This window comes from Carlito syrichta, unplaced genomic scaffold, assembly GCF_000164805.1.
Source record: "Carlito syrichta isolate Samal-C Ts95f unplaced genomic scaffold, Tarsius_syrichta-2.0.1 Scaffold316017, whole genome shotgun sequence".
Lineage (NCBI taxonomy): Eukaryota > Metazoa > Chordata > Mammalia > Primates > Tarsiidae > Carlito > Carlito syrichta.
In genome coordinates this window covers 212149-217232 of record NW_007260113.1, presented here as the reverse complement: position 1 = coordinate 217232, position 5084 = coordinate 212149, and positions in this window count along the sequence as shown.

Sequence of the window (5084 nt, the reverse complement as noted above, 5' to 3'; positions counted from 1 at the left end):
ATCTCTATTTCTATATTGATAATCTCTCTTTTTGCATTTTGGGTACAGTCTTAACTAGTGTCTGCTTAAATCCCTTCTCAGATGAAGACCTGAAGAAACTCAAAAATGAGCTGCTTAAGTGGGTAAATTCCTTTTAATTCCCCGTTGGGTTCCAAAAGAACACATTCTTTCATTGACTGCAACAAGGATTTCCCTTCCTCCAGTTCTGAACTAGCTATTCCCAAACTATAAATGTTCAATTACTTCCCAGACAACAAATGCACATTTTGCTTCCTCCGTGCTGTATATTTTCTGCGGTTTGCATTATCGTTTGCTAAATACACTCAGACACTCTATTTACCTCTGGCTGCAACGCTGAGACCTTTATGTGACTTCTCACCCTCTAGGAACAGCCCAGATAAATCACTGCTCAACCATTTAGCACACAAAGAAGAGAAGATTCTAATTTGCCAAATAGGATCATTTATTTAATTTATCTGGCTGCTCAGGAGTTGTGGAAATGATGTTAACGTAGACTGGGAAAAGCACCACAAAACCCTTCAGGTTTTATCTCACCTCTGATGGGGCAGTCCATATATTCTTACCAGTGTCTCTCTTGAAAATGCATAAGCCTTTTATTCCTTCCACTGGGTGGTGAATCCATGAATGTGCTGTATTGTTATTCTGTATAGTTATTCTGTATAGCTTACACAGAAATTATAAATATTCTTGGTGTTTCATTTTTCATTAAAAAATACCCACTAAGAAAAGAAAACAAAATGCCTTAACCTTTATGCCAACTGGCAAAGCTGTCACTTTGCGAAAGCAAGATGGAGAATATGAGATATCTTCACAGATGGTTAAATTTAGTGTATGTCCAAGAGATGGATCTTTGCACTAGGAAATTAGAAACCTAAGTTTTAATCCCAGTTTGGCCCATGCAAAAGGTCATCATTAGTCAATAAGTTCCTCAAAGACAAGGACTGCATCCTGTCTACACTTTCACTCCAGTTAATTTTTAGCATATAAATGACACATGATCTATTTGCCTAAAGTATATAATATTGTAGATATAGATGAAGCCCTCCCTCCTTGGAACCCTTCTCTCCTTTCCCCACCAAATTCTAATCTAACATGTATCTTTACCAGGCTGTTTACCTATGCCATAAAAAATACATAGAACTGATTGGTTTTTTTTGCCTCCCACCCCCACCCTATCCCATCCCAGCAATGTCCAATCCCTTTCTTATAGTGTTGTGGTAAATGTTCAGGGAGTATTGATTTCTTTGTGTGTGTGTGTGTGTGTGTGTGTGTGTGTGTGTGTGTGTGTGTGTGTGTGTGTTTTACATGAATAATCATAGCTTACATAAAGCTCTACAACTTGCCCTTTATTAAAAATTTTTATTTTAAATATGTGTGGCACAATTCAAGGTTAAGTATACAGATGTATATTATGCAGGTACCCTTGTTGATGAGGTGTACCCTCTCTCTTCTGGCTGTTTCCGACTACTGCCAATCCCTTTCTTATAGTATTATGATCGTTGTTCAAGGTCTGCTTATGAGTGAGAACATGTGATACTCACTTTGTTTCTGTGATAGATCACTCAGTATTATAGCCTCTAAATTCATCCAACTTGCTGTGAAGTTCATAATTTTGTCCTTATTTATGATTATGTAATATTCCATTGTGTATATGTACCAGATTTTTTTTTATCCAGTCCTCTTTCGATGGGCAGCATGGTTCGTTCCATGTTTTTGCTATTGTGAATAATGCTGTAATAAACATGCATGTGCAGGTATCTTTTTCATAGGATGATTCAAGTTCCTCTGGGTATATCCCCGGTAGGGGGATTGCAGGTCGTATAGGAGGTCAATTTTTAGATATTTTAGGAAATGCCACACTGTTTTCCACAGAGGCTATACTAGTTTACACTCCCACCAACAGTGTAGAAGTGATCCCTTTTTGCCACATACTCTCAACTTTCTCTTTTTACTTTACTTTTATTTTTTAGATTAATCCATGCTAATATGGATAGTTCTAGTTTTTTCCTATGAATTTCCATGTAACGTTTCACCATACACATGTATCACTTCCTACCTATTCACTCCCTGTTAAGGAAAATTCATACTGTTTCCAAATTGTCTTGATACAAGTCAGCCCCTTTGCCTTCTCCCATACATGTGTGCCAGCTTCTCTAGGGCAGATGCCTGAAAGGGAAACCCTGGGTCATAGGAAACAGATATTTGCCATCTTAAGGATAATATCAAATTGCCCCCTCCAAAGTCAGGGAACACTTTACCATTTCCACCAGAAGCACAGAAGAGTAGCCTTTTCTCCACAACTCAACAACATCCAATATGAATAAAATTTTCTTTTTTACCACACTAGTAGATAAAAATAAAATTTCCATTGCCTCACTAGTTTAGGTGAAAGGAAACATCCCCCTCCCCCCCGAGAAGGATCTTGCTCTATCATCCAGGCTGGAGTGCAGTGATGCAATCATAGTTCACTACAGCCTCGAACTCCTAGGCTCAGGTGATCCTCCTGCCTCAGCCTACCTAGCAGCTAGGACTACAGGTGTGTGCCACGACACCCAATTTATCTATCTATCTATCTATCTATCTATCTATCTATCATCTATCTTTCTATCATCTCTCTCTCTCTCTCTCTCTGTCTCTCTCAATGGACTCTCACTATGTTGCCCAGGCTAGTTACAAACTCCTGGGTTCAAGTAATCCTCCCACCTCGGCCTCCCAAAGTGCTGGTATTATAAGCATGAGCCACCACATCTGACCAGAAAGGAAACATCTTATCAAATGCTATTTAGTCTTTTTTGTTTTCCTTCTTCTGTGAATTCCATACTTATATGATTTACCCATTTGTTGAATTATGTGTTCTTTTCTTATTGTTTTGTAGAGGTTCTTATATTATCTGTTATACATGTTGCGTTTGTTCACTTTTTTAAACACCAACACCTAGCAAAATGCCTAGTTCTTAGTAAAAGGTAGTAATTATTTGTAGACTATATGCATAAATGAAGGTGGCATAAAGCCACATATATTGGACAATCTCTCTGTGACTCACAAGAGGACTATGGTATTTCCATTTATTTAGCTTTAAAAGCCAGGCAAGCGGGTACATTAAATATGAGCCATTAAACAGTATGCCCTTCTCATTTCTGAATCCCCAGTTCTTAGGATGGGCCTTCTCCAGAAAAGTCACTCAATAAATGTTGCATGAATTAAAGACCAGAATGGGAGAAATCAAAAAAGCCTCCTGCCTATCACTTACCTGAGAGACCGATTTTCCATCCCATAATAAGGTAGGTTAACAAAAAATTGTAATAAAACCTGGCAAGCAGCCAGTAGAGAAGAATGTATTCTATCTCTGCTCCACTCAAAATCTCTTGATCTCCACAGTAAAAATGGAAAATTAGAGCCAGAGTGTACACCGCACAAGAAAAGCAAATAGAAACAAAATGAATACTCCAAGCCACTTGACTCAGTGTAGGGAATTCAAGTTAAAATTTGATTGCTTCGTCCACTGCTGCTTCCCCTGATGATCAGGGAAAGTACTAAGGGGCCAGGATTGCTCATCTCCCATGCCCGTCTCACCTCCCATCTCTCCACTTCAAGGTGCTCTTTTTTTCTTTTCAGATTGTTGTTCTTTTCTATAAAGTGTTGATCCCAGGATTTTTCTGGATTGTCATGATTTCTATTGAAAGACTCACAGCAGAAATGCCACCCACATTCATATACATATAAATATGTTTCTTTTCTTCTGCTTTCTTGCTCCATCAGGGCTCTGTGGAGCTATTTGGTTTAATTATTTCTGGCACTTTGCCCATCAAAATGTGCAATTCTTCAAAAGGATGGAAATGACAGTGAATCTGCCTCCTCCCGAGCTATTGAGGTTTCCATTTGAATGCTGTTGTCTTGGAAACAAGTGAATTTCATTGAACATACATCACCCACGTAGTGGTTAAAACATCAGCGAGAGGCACAACTCCCCTGCAACACATTCCCTGTCTTGACCAACTCACAGGTTGGTCGGCTGCTGGAGTGGCAACAGGCTATGAGTCAAGACATCTGGAGTCTAGCCTCGCTTCCGATCCTATTCACGTGGTTCTAGGCAAAATGTATAACCTTTCTGAGTCTCTATTTTTGTATGAAAGAATGGGGATAAGATACCACCTCTTCCGTCTATCTCAGGCTCATTGGGAAAATTGAAAAAGAAGATAGATAAGAAAGAGCACTTTGGAAACTAAATAGCTAAGCAAATATAATCACATTCATAAACTACTATTTTCCTCTTGCTAAAAACAGATCATTAGATTTTTAGCTCAGATATGTATAAATAAGTTCTCTGAGTTTTGACTTTTCCTAATGGTAAAACAGAACATCCTTAAAGCACCTGTGAGCTGAAAACAACCATTAATGACCAATGGTTACTCACATTTTGGTCCATGCAGACAGTAGGTAGAGATGTGTGCCTGTTGTTGACTCCCCAGTGTGTACCACTAGTGAAAGGACATAACATGAAATTAATATACTCAATGAACAGCCATTTTAACATTGCCTAGATCTGTCATGTTTCTCTAGCAGTTCACCTAACCCTGTAATCACTAGCCAAGGACAGGATCGGTTTCTCAGAGATAGCTATTGATAATCGCTTTACAACCCCCTCTCCAGTTTGTTTTGCACTAATTAGTTTTTCCATTTCAAGTATTCGTCTCCACCCATAAGACCCAGGTTAATTTAATCAGCCCTTCATGACCTTCATGACACAGACCCCATCACCATGGTAGCAATCATGTGACTAACCCACTCATCTGCTTACCATCTATCGCCTGACATCAGTACCTGTACGTACCTGCCCTGCGTGATGGCATGGAGCAGACCACCACCCAACTACCTTAACAACCATCAAAGGGGAATGTTCAAAAGCATTGACTTTGCGCAACCAACCACTATTGCTTTGCTAAGCCATGCTCTGACCATGTGGCTCCTTGAGCCACCGTCGCCATGTTTCCTAGTTTTGACCCCCTCCCCTACCTTGGGGAGGTGAATCTCTCTCTCTCTCTCTCTCTCTCTCTCTCTCTCTC